Below are 12,506 nucleotides of genomic sequence, written 5' to 3'. Positions count from 1 at the left end.
CACATATGTTTCCCCCTTCATGTATCATCAACTACTGTAAATGTGCACCCCATTTGTTGGAACAAGAAGCCGAAAAGAGCCGGTAGTGTTTGTTGGCCCACTTACAGACCCTTAATACGGGATAAGAAGGATTTAATGTATACTTTGCAGTACATTGAAGCTTATTTAGAACATATACGGCACGATGATACATGCCCCTCAGACATGGATTCATACATACATGCTTTTTACTATCCTACTAGGTCATACTGTTAGGGTCTCCTGCCCTGTGCTGCCACATCGTCATGGCAACCGGGAGACAAGTGCTAGCGGAGTGGCCTGAGCGCAGCTGATACTCCGGTTCGGGTCTTTTGCTGTGCAGTGGTTACAGGCTTTGTGCATGGCAGGGGATCCGGTGCTGGTTTTTGTGCTCACAGTCTGTGAGGTCTGAGTGGGGCGTGGACAGCACCTGCTATATAAGGCCTCTTCTCAGGTTAAGCAGATGCTGCTGAATCTTTGTTGGTTAGTTTGTTCCTGAAAGAAAGCCAGTACTGTGTAGCTTTGTATTTGTTTGTTGCTTACTGCAAATAGGCCTTGGGATTAGGTACTACACTCTGCCAATCCAGACCTAGCAGTAAGACTGGAGTCAGTCGTTTAACTTGCTGGGGTTCTTTTGCTACTCTGTGAACTTAGCAAGTTTGCGGCTGTATTCTCAGACTTGCCTGCCAAAATCCTTTCTCACTGTGCAAGGTGTTCTGGTGTCAGTTTAGTGGCAGTAAGCTGAACCAGTGCACTGCAAGTGAGGACTAGGATTGTGGAGACTCTCCTTGTGTCTATTATTCCATCTCTGACCAAGGAGTTTACTGCCACACCCGTTGGTAACCCTTTAGGGTTTTGCTGTTGCCCTTAGCAACAGCATTTCGGGTTCTCTACGTATTAAAACACAACATCTTGCTTCTTTCCATCTGAGCACTCCTAATACTAGGGAGACACCCAGTTTCTTAGCCTCTGGGCTTCTCTGTTCACTTTTGTGTTTATTTTGTTACCCTATCACTTTCTGTGTACGTAATGTCATATTCCCCAGTCTGTCTGTGAGTTCATTCGTTTTGCATCCCTCTCCGTTCAGACACCAGTACATTCCTGCAGGCACTGGTGTGCATAACATATTCAGCAGCCCAATACTCCTGTTGAAATTTTGTGGGAATATGGAGCATACCCCTCAAAATACTTTACAACAGGTGGTTGATCAGGTGCAGGTCTTGACTCGACAATTTAATGATTTGTCCATTAAAATGCACACCTCCCAGGCCGCTGGCGGAGCTCCCGCAGCAGCAGCACCTTCAGGGGTTAAGGAGCCGAAAGTAAATCTCCCGGATCGTTTTTCTGGAGATCGCTCGCAGTTCTTTTGTTTCAAGGAGAGCTGCAAGCTATATTTCCAGCTTAGGCCTCAGTCTTCTGGGTCAGAGATTCAGCGGGTGGGCATAGTGATTTCCTTGCTACAAGGAGACCCACAGGTCTGGGCATATGGGTTGCAGCCTGACTGTCCGTCGCTTAAAAGTGTTGATGCTTTTTTTACGGCACTGGGCATGTTGTATGATGACCCTGACAAGACGGCCTCAGCCGAGGCTCAGATTTTGATCCTTAAGCAAGGGCGAAGGCCAGGTGAGGTCTACTGTACGGAGTTTCGGAGGTTGGCCCATGATACCCAGTGGAATGACCCAGCCCTGAGACACCAGTACCGAAGAGGTCTTTCTAACCAGATAAAAGACCAACTGGTACAATATCCCTTGCCTGATAGCTTGGATCAGCTCATGCAGTTATCCATCCGGGTGGATAGACGGCTGAGAGAGCGTAGGCTTGAAAGGGAGACCGAGGTTTCCTTCTTTCCCAAGGGAACCTCAGACTCTGAGGAATTTTCCGAGGAGCCTATGCAGATTGGGGCTACCCGCCTCTCCTCTCGTGAGAAGACGCGGAGGAGACAGCAGGGGTTGTGTTTGTACTGTGGGAATAAAGGTCATGTGGTAGTATCATGCCCAGAAAAGCCGGGAAACTTCAGGGCCTGAGGGTGATGGGAAATATCCTGTCAGGCCAGAAGTCAGAATTTCCCAAGAAGACTTTTATCATTCCGGTGACCTTGAAGATCCTCGGTCAAACTGTCAAGACTGAAGCCTTTGTGGACAGTGGGGCCGACGGGGTTTTTATGGACCGCCAAATCGCCCTGAAACACTCTGTTCCCTTAGTACCCTTGGCATCAGAAATTGAGATCTGTGGGTTAAACGGGGAACCAATATCCCAGGGTAAAATTACCTCTTGCACTAGCCAGATTTCTTTGTTTATTGGAGCCACACACTCTGAAAAATTGTCCTTTTATGTGACTGTCTGTACTTTTGCCCCATTGGTGTTGGGGTTACCCTGGTTAAGGGCCCACAATCCTCAATTTGACTGGGTCTCTGGGGAGATTCTTAGTTGGGGTACTGATTGTTTCAGGAGTTGCTTGAGCCTTCCAGTCAGGCTTTCGCAGCTAAGTTTGCCAGGATTGCCAGGATGTTATGCAGATTTTGCGGACGTGTTCTCCAAAAAAGTTGCAGAGGTACTACCTCCCCATCGCCCCTATGACTGTGCCATTGATTTGTTGCCGAATGCTAAGCTTCCCAAGAGCAGGTTGTACTCCCTGTCACGTCCTGAGACTCAGGCTATGGCAGAGTACATTCAGGAGAACTTGGCTAAGGGATTTATCAGACCTTCACAGTCTCCAGTTGGGTCGGGGTTCTTCTTCGTGGGTAAAAAGGATGGTTCGTTGCGACCCTGCATCGACTTCAGGGAATTGAACCGTATCACGATTAAAAACTCATACCCACTGCCTCTCATTTCGGTCTTGTTTGACCAGCTTCGTACTGCCACCATTTTTTCTAAGATTGACCTACGCGGTGCGTACAATCTAATCCGAATAAGAGAGGGGGATGGATGGAAGACTGCCTTTAATACCCACTCAGGGCATTATGAATATTTGGTGATGCCTTTTGGGCTCTGTAATGCCCCGGCAGTCTTCCAGGATTTCATGAACGATGTGCTCAGGGAATATTTGGATAGATTCTTAGTTGTATACTTAGATGACATCCTAATCTTCTCCCATTCCCTGGAGGAACATCGGAAGCATGTACGCTTAGTCCTCCAGAAACTCAGAGACCACCGGCTTGGGGCGAAGCTGGAGAAGTGCGAATTTGAAGTTCAGCAAATCGCATTTCTAGGATATATTATCTCCCCAGAAGGTTTCCAAATGGAGGGTTCCAAGGTACAGGCAGTCCTGGATTGGGTGCAGCCCACTAGTTTGAAGGCGCTTCAGCGTTTCCTGGGCTTTGCGAATTTTTATAGACGATTTATCGCTGGATTTTCGTCTACAGTGGCGCCCTTGGTGGCACTCACTAAAAAAGGGGCGGATGTTGCTCACTGGTCTTGTGAGGCCAAAGCGGCTTTTGCCCGTCTCAAAAGGGCATTTGTCTCGGCCAAGGTGCTGCGACACCCAGATCCAGAGCGTCCTTTTGTGGTGGAGGTGGATGCCTCTGAGATGGGTATTGGGGCAGTGCTCTCTCAGATGGGAGTGTCTGATAATCGCCTTCATCCCTGTGCTTACTTTTCCCGTAAATTTTCGCCTGCCGAGATGAATTATGACGTGGGTAACCGGGAATTGTTGGCTATTAAGGATGCACTCGAGGAGTGGAGACACTGGCTTGAGGGGGCTAAGTTTGTGGTCTCAATTCTCACCGACCATAAGAATTTGGCATATTTAGAGTCAGCGAAGCGTCTCAATGCCAGGCAGGCACGATGGGCTTTGTTTTTTGCTCGCTTTAATTTTTTGATAACATATCGCCCTGGGTCAAAAAACATCAAGGCTGATGCGCTCTCGCTGAGTTTTGCTCCAATCCAGGAGACCATCGAGGAGCCATTGCCCATTGTGTCCCCATCATGTATTAAAGTGGGCATTACCCAGGACCTCTTGTCATTAGTCCTTAGAGCACAGGAGCAGGCTCCTCCAGACCTTCCGGTAGGTCTTTTGTTTGTGCCTCCTAGGTTAAGACAGCGAGTGTTCCTGGAATTCCATGCCAAGAAGTCGGCAGGTCACCCGGGTATTGCCAGAACTCGGGAGTTGCTATCTAGGGCGGTGTGGTGGCCCTCGGTGGCTAAGGATGTGGATCAGTGGGTTCGGGCATGTGACATCTGTGCCCGAAATAAGACTCCTAGAGGGGTTCCTGTTGGCCCATTACATCCACTCTCTATTCCATCTAAGCCATGGACCCACATTTCAATGGATTTTGTGGTGGACTTGCCCAAATCCTCGGGGATGACAGCCATCTGGGTTGTCGTTGACAGGTTTTCGAAGATGGCGCACTTCGTTCCACTGGTTGGGCTGCCATCGGCCAGACGCCTGTCTGAATTATTTATGCTGCATGTTGTGCGCCTCCACGGGTTGCCACTTGATGTGGTCTCTGACCGCGGATCCCAGTTTGTGGCCAAATTCTGGAGGGCATTTTGTTCCGATCTCCAGATTTCTGTCAGCTTGTCGTCAGGCTACCATCCGCAGTCTAATGGGCAGACTGAAAGGGTGAACCAGTCCTTGGAGCAGTTCCTCAGGTGTTATGTCTCCAAGTGTCAGACTGACTGGGTTGCTCATCTGTCCATGGCGGAGTTTGCCTATAACAACGCGGCTCACTCTGCTACAGGGATCTCTCCCTTCCTTTGTGTGTATGGGCATCATCCTAAGGCCAATTCTTTTGACCCCCTGGACTCCACGCCTGGTGGTTCCTCTGTGGTTTCGGTCCTTAGGGGTATTTGGAGGAAAGTGAAGAAAGCCCTTGTGTCTGTGTCATTAGTGACCAAAAGGGTTTTTGATAAGCGGAAAAGACCCTGCAGCTTCAAATTAGGAGACTTCGTCTGGTTGTCTACCAAGAATTTGAAGTTGAGACAGCCATCTCATAAGTTAGGCCCCCGGTTCATCGGCCCTTATAAGATCACTAGGGTTATCAATCCGGTGGCATTTCAGTTAGATCTGCCCCGTTCTTTGGGTATCAATAAAACATTTCATTGTTCCCTTTTAAAACGGGCGATTAGTAATCCCTCTTTTTCAGTGGAAGACCTTCTCCTCTTCTGATACGTGGCCAGAGGGAGTTTGTTGTTGAAAGGATTCTTGACTCCAAGATGGTTCGGGGTCGGCTGTCATTTTTGGTGCACTGGAGGGGTATGGCCCGGAGGAGCGGTCGTGGGTGCGCAGTTGTGATCTTCATGCCCCCAGACTGATATGCTCTTTCTTCTCGCAGTTCCCCGATAAACCCGGTGGTAGGGGTTCTTTGACCCCTCGTCAGAGGGGAAGTACTGTTAGGGACTCCTGCCCTGTGCTGCCACGTCGTCATGGCAACCGGGAGACAAGTGCTAGCGGAGTGGCCTGAGCGCAGCTGATACTCCGGTTCGGGTCTTTTGCTGTGCAGTGGTTACAGGCTTTGTGCACGGCAGGGGATCCGGTGCTGGTTTTTGTGCTCACAGTCTGTGAGGTCTGAGTGGGGCGTGGACAGCACCTGCTATATAAGGCCTCTTCTCAGGTTAAGCAGATGCTGCTGAATCTTTGTTGGTTAGTCAGTTCCTGAAAGTTAGCCAGTACTGTGTAGCTTTGTATTTGTTTGTTGCTTACTGCAAATAGGCCTTGGGATTTGGTACTACACTCTGCCAATCCAGACCTAGCAGTAAGACTGGAGTCAGTCGTTTAACTTGCTGGGGTTCTTTTGCTACTCTGTGAACTTAGCAAGTTTGCGGCTGTATTCTCAGACTTGCCTGCCAAAATCCTTTCTCACTGTGCAAGGTGTTCTGGTGTCAGTTTAGTGGCAGTAAGCTGAACCAGTGCACTGCAAGTGAGGACTAGGATTGTGGAGACTCTCCTTGTGTCTATTATTCCATCTCTGACCAAGGAGTTTACTGCCACACCCGTTGGTAACCCTTTAGGGTTTTGCTGTTGCCCTTAGCAACAGCATTTCGGGTTCTCTACGTATTAAAACACAACATCTTGCTTCTTTCCATCTGAGCACTCCTAATACTAGGGAGACACCCAGTTTCTTAGCCTCTGGGCTTCTCTGTTCACTTTTGTGTTTATTTTGTTACCCTATCACCTTCTGTGTACGTAATGTCATATTCCCCAGTCTGTCTGTGAGTTCATTCGTTTTGCATCCCTCTCCGTTCAGACACCAGTACATTCCTGCAGGCACTGGTGTGCATAACACATACATTTCCCACCTACAACTCTCCCCGATCATCAAAGCTTCTGTAGATATTGTATAGATATTTTTCTGTTTAGTGATTAGATAGTGGCAGTTATTGGTGACTGCCAAAGGGTGGACTGTCAAAGTCGAAAAATATTGCAGTACATACATTACATACAAACTACACACAGATGGCCTCCGTGCGCGTACTTGCTCTGCCATGCGTGCGCATATTTGCAATTTGCATATGGTCGCTCCCGCGGACCTGAGTATTAGCGCATGGTATGAGTATTTACGGTAGAGTTTGTGAACGCATGGAAAAGCCATCAAAACACATTACATATTTAATCCAAATAGTGCACATTTTACACATAGCGTCCCTGCACCACAGCAGCAAGTCACAGCAGTTTAAATGGTTTCAGAACAAAGGGATTCACCTTTACAGGATAGGAGGGGACAGAACAAGGTTATAAGGTGGTGTTTGGTATCCAGCTGTAGGGTATTTTAAGGGTAATATTCCGGTGTTGGTTTTAGGAAGATCGCATGTTCCTGCGGATAGTTATGTGCAGGAGCAGAATATAGATATAAACTGTATTTACTGTACATCATGTATGCGGCGGGAATCCAGAGGAGACCACCCACAAGAGCAGTTGAAACAGACATCGCCCACCTATTCAAACCGACCTATGACCTCTCCTGTACTGTAAATGACCATCCCTGTGTCCAATGGACAAAGAGATTACAGTATCCATTGTGTTAAGTTTTGGAAGAATTGTATAAAGAGAGCCTGCTGCAGGCCTGGTCTGACACAAGACTCACAAAGTTATCTATCAGATGACCGGGGACCAGATCTGGGTAGCGCGGCAAATCCACTCACGTATGTACCATTAATTGTAGCCATTATTCTGTTGTATTATATTGTTTGTATTGTAATCCCCTTTCAGCAATAATACGCTGTGGTGTCGGAACCCAGTGGTTTAACTACAGACTGGTGTCGTGTCTTCCTTTCCCTGCTAAGGTTTAAAGTGTATTAGTATCGCATTGCATTGCTGTATAAGGTTTAAAGTGTATTCATTGGGTGTGTACGCGCTGTGTGTACTTTGTGCCGTCAGCGCAGCGTTTGTACGCAAAGTCCGTACACGAAACGGGACTCTGTACGCTTACAGCGTAAAAGTTGAGTAGAGTGTGTATTAAGTTTAGCGGCCGCAGCGGCTCCATGGTAAAGTGTATTTAAAGTGTGTATAAGGTATAGCTTTTCATTCCTGTTGATAAATCAGCATTATCACCATCTACAGTCAGGAAACCTCTGCTTTCCCTCCCAGCTTACAGGACCCGTCCCCTTATAAGCAGCTCCGTGCTGCTGCAAGCTGAGCACTGCAGGCGGAGCTCTACAAGGCGGGTGAGTTGTGTGGCCAGCCACACACCCCCTATGAGGCTGTTAATTTGAGTGACCGGGGCCATGCAGCGGGAGGGGCTATGACAGCCCGGCAGGTAGCGATGCGCAGCAGGTGATGATCCAATCATCACTATCTGTGTGCTGCTGTAGTAGCACCACTGATACAACAGAAGCACACAGACAGCGATAATCGGATCGCAGGCGTGATGTGCGGGAGGAGGTGCCGGACATTAGGGGTTGCCTGTGCGCACCAGGCACCCCCCATGCGCATGCCTGTGCCCTTACTATAATCTGTTGGTGCAGGGCCTCCTCTTCCTTCCACCTACCATATACACCCTTACTGTACTCTGACTGTGCTGGGCCACCTCTTCCTTCCACCTTCCAAACACACCCTTACTGTACTCTGTCTGTGCTGGGCCACCTCTTCCTTCCACCTACCAAATACACCTTTACTCTACTCTGTGCTGGGCCACCTCTTCTTCTACCTACCAAACTCCCCCCTACTATACTCTGTCTGTGCTGGACCACCTCTTCCTTCCACCTACCAAATACATCCTTACTCTACTCTGTCTGTATCAGGCCACTTCTTCCTTCCACCTACCAAACACATCCTTACTGTACTCTGTCTGTGCCGGGCCACCTCTTCCTTCCATCTACCAAATACACCCTTACTCGACTCTGTATCAGGCCACCTCTTCCTTCCACCTACCAAAGGTTGATGAGAAATTACAACACATTTTTCTTCAGACATATTTAATTTTCTGGCTGTATGGAAGGATGAGTGTCTGAGGGGTGTAGGTTTCTTCATGTCCAATGTAGTGTTGTTGACCTGAATCGCCAATGGTTGTGAATAATCACTGAAATATTTGGTGTATAGGGAGCAAATTGTGAATCTCTAAAATTTGGCCCATTTCTTAATTGCAAAACAGAAAAATCGGGTCTTTGGTCGGTGCCAGGTATGGGTGGCAGCTATTCTTCCTTCAGCAGCACCTATACTAAAGTTGTAACAATACACAGAAGATTAACATGACCTCTGCACAAGGATAACAAGCAAATTCATGAAACATTTTTTAGGCAAACAGCTCTGGACAAATTTCCGAAGCCTGCAGATAAAATGTCAAGAAATTTTGCAAGCAATATTCCTTGTTGACATATAGTGTACATAGGATCTATTTTAGAATATAAGAGCTTCCCAGAGGAATTCTTTACATGCATAAGGCAGGCCATTGGTTGATAACACCAGTAGATAGGTTTTCAGTTAAAATATATTTAAAATGGTATGGCATTAGATAGTGATGAGCGGGTTCGGTTCCTCGGATTCCGAACCCCCCCGAACTTCACCCATTTTACACAGGTCCGAGGCAGGTTCGAACCTTCCCGCCTTGCTCGGCTAACCCGAGCGCGCCCGAACGTCATCATCCCGCTGTCAGATTCTCGCGAGATTCGGATTCTATATAAGAAGCCGCGCGTCGCCGCCATTTTTGACTCGTGCATTGGACATGATAGTGAGAGGACGTGGCTGGCGTCCTCTCACTTTGTTTCAGGGGGCTGCAGTGCAAATATCTTTATTCTGGGGACCAGCAGTATTATAAAAGGAGTACAGTGCAGATTTTTGCTGACCAGTGACCACCAGTATTATACGTTGTCTGCCTGAAAAATTCTCCATATCTGTGCTCAGTGTGCTGCATATATCTGTGCTCACACTGCTTTATTGTGGGGACTGGGGACCAGCAGTATTATAAAGGAGGAGTACAGTGCAGAGTTTTGCTGACCAGTGACCACCAGTATACGTTGTCTGCCTGAAAAACGCTCCATATCTGTGCTTAGTGTGCTGCATATATCTGTGCTCACACTGCTTTATTGTGTGGACTGGGGACCAGCAGTATTATATAGGAGTACAGTGCAGAGTTTTGCTGACCAGTGACCACCAGTATACGTTGTCTGCCTGAAAAACGCTCCATATCTGTGCTCAGTGTGCTGCATATATCTGTGCTCACACTGCTTTATTGTAGGGACTGGGGACCAGCAGTATTATATAGGAGGAGTACAGTGCAGAGCTTTGCTGACCAGTGACCACCAGTATTATACGTTCTCTGCCTGAAAAACGCTCCATATCTGTGCTGCATTGTAGTATATAGTAGGAGTACAGTGCATAATTTTGCTGACCACCAGTATATAATATATAGGAGTACGGTACAGAAGGCCACTGCTCTACCTACCTCTGTGTCGTCAAGTATACTATCCATCCATACCTGTGGTGCATTTCAGTTTTGCACAGTTTGCTGACCACCAGTATATAATATATAGCAGTACGGTACAGTAGGCCACTGCTCTACCTACCTCTGTGTCATCAAGTATACTATCCATCCATACCTGTGGTGCATTTCAGTTTTGCACAGTTTGCTGACCACCAGTATATAATATATAGCATTACGGTACAGTAGGCCACTGCTCTACCTACCTCTGTGTCATCAAGTATACTATCCATCCATACCTGTGGTGCATTTCAGTTTTGCACAGTTTGCTGACCAACAATATATAATATATAGCAGTACGGTACAGTAGGCCACTGCTCTACCTACCTCTGTGTCGTCAAGTATACTATCCATCCATACCTGTGGTGCATTTCAGTTTTGCACAGTTTGCTGACCACCAGTATATAATATATAGCAGTACGGTACAGTAGGCCACTGCTCTACCTACCTCTGTGTCGTCAAGCATACTATCCATCCATACCTGGGGTGCATTTCAGTTTTGCACAGTTTGCTGACCACCAGTATATAATATATAGCAGTACGGCACAGTAGGCCACTGCTCTAGCTACCTCTGTGTCGTCAAGTATACTATCCATCCATACCTGTGGTGCATTTCAGTTGTGCACAGTATATATAGTAGTAGGCCATTGCTATTGATACTGGCATATAATTCCACACATTAAAAAATGGAGGAAAAAAATGTGGAGGGTAAAATAGGGAAAGATCAAGATCCACTTCCACATCGTGCTGAAGCTGCTGCCACTAGTCATGGCCGAGACGATGAAATGCCATCAACGTCGTCTGCCAAGGCCGATGCCCAATGTCATAGTAGAGATCATGTAAAATCCAAAAAACAAAAGTTCAGTAAAATGACCCAAAAATCAAAATTAAAAGCGTCTGAGAAGAAGCGTAAACTTGCCAATATGCCATTTACGACACGGAGTGGCAAGGAACGGCTGAGGCCCTGGAATATGTTCATGGCTAGTGGTTCAGCTTCACATGAGGATGGAAGCACTCATCCTCCCGCTAGAAAACTGCAGTGCCACTCCTAGATGGGCCAGGTGTTTGTGTCGGCCACTTGGGTCACTTAGCTTAGTCACATAGCTACCTCATTGCGCCTCTTTTTTTCTTTGCATCATGTGCTGTTTGGGGACTATTTTTTTGAAGTGCCATCCTGCCTGACACTGCAGTGCCACTCCTAGATGGGCCAGGTGTTTGTGTCGGCCACTTGGGTCGCTTAGCTTAGCCATCCAGCGACCTTGGTGCACCTCTTTTTTTCTTTGCATCATGTGCTGTTTGGGGACTATTTTTTAAATCTGCCATCCTGTCTGACACTGCAGTGCCACTCCTAGATGGGCCAGGTGTTTGTGTCGGCCACTTGGGTCGCTTAGCTTAGTCACACAGCTACCTCACTGCGCCTCTTTTTTTCTTTGCATCACGTGCTGTTTGGGGACTATTTTTTAAATCTGCCATCCTGTCTGACACTGCATTGCCACTCCTAGATGGGCCAGGTGTTTGTGTCGGCCCCTTGGGTCGCTTCGTTTAGTCACACAGCTACCTCATTGCGCCTCTTTTTTTCTTTGCATCATGTGCTGTTTGGGGACTATTTTTTAAATCTGCCATCCTGTCTGACACTGCAGTGCCACTCCTAGATGGGCCAGGTGTTTGTGTCGGCCACTTGGGTCGCTTAGCTTAGTCACACAGCTACCTCACTGCGCCTCTTTTTTTCTTTGCATCACGTGCTGTTTGGGGACTATTTTTTAAATCTGCCATCCTGTCTGACACTGCATTGCCACTCCTAGATGGGCCAGGTGTTTGTGTCGGCCCCTTGGGTCGCTTAGTTTAGTCACACAGCTACCTCATTGCGCCTCTTTTTTTCTTTGCATCATGTGCTGTTTGGGGACTATTTTTTTTAAGTGCCATCCTGTTTGACACTGCTGTGCCACTCCTAGATGGGCCAGGTGTTTGTGTCGGCCACTTGGGTCGCTTAACTTAGTCACACAGCTACCTCATTGCGCCTCTTTTTTTCTTTGCATCATGTGCTGTTTGGGGACTATTTTTTAAATCTGCCATCCTGTCTGACACTGCAGTGCCACTCCTAGATGGGCCAGGTGTTTGTGTCGGCCACTTGGGTCGCTTAGCTTAGTCACACAGCTACCTCATTGCGCCTCTTTTTTTCTTTGCATCATGTGCTGTTTGGGGACTATTTTTTTGAAGTGCCATCCTGTCTGACACTGCAGTGCCACTCCTAGATGGGCCAGGTGTTTGGGTCGCTTAGCTTAGTCATTCAGCGACCTCGGTGCAAATTTTAGGACTAAAAATTATATTGTGAGGTGTGAGGTGTTCAGAATAGACTGAAAATGAGTGGAAATTATGGTTATTGAGGTTAATAATACTATGGGATCAAAATGACCCCCAAATTCTATGATTTAAGCTGTTTTTGAGTGTTTTTTGTAAAAAAACACCCGAATCCAAAACACACCCGAATCCAACAAAAAAATTTCGGTGAGGTTTTGCCAAAACGCATCCGAATCCAAAACACGGCCGCGGAACTGAATCCAAAACCAAAACACAAAACCCGAAAAATGTCCGGTACACATCTCTTGTATTAGAACCCTGACAGTTTCTAAAACC

General features: G+C 47.3%; 1 long non-coding RNA gene and 1 pseudogene across 1 annotated transcript in view; both read left to right on the top strand.

Moving 5' to 3' along the window:
• LOC134947724 (uncharacterized) overlaps positions 1-12,506 on the top strand; it is a 213,698-nt gene that overhangs the window by 71,853 nt on the left and 129,339 nt on the right. The window lies entirely within an intron of this gene.
• Positions 8,589-8,689, top strand: LOC134953831 (U6 spliceosomal RNA; annotated as a pseudogene).

Source organism: Pseudophryne corroboree, chromosome 8, assembly GCF_028390025.1.
Source record: "Pseudophryne corroboree isolate aPseCor3 chromosome 8, aPseCor3.hap2, whole genome shotgun sequence".
Lineage (NCBI taxonomy): Eukaryota > Metazoa > Chordata > Amphibia > Anura > Myobatrachidae > Pseudophryne > Pseudophryne corroboree.
This window is presented reverse-complemented; position numbering and strand designations above follow the sequence as displayed.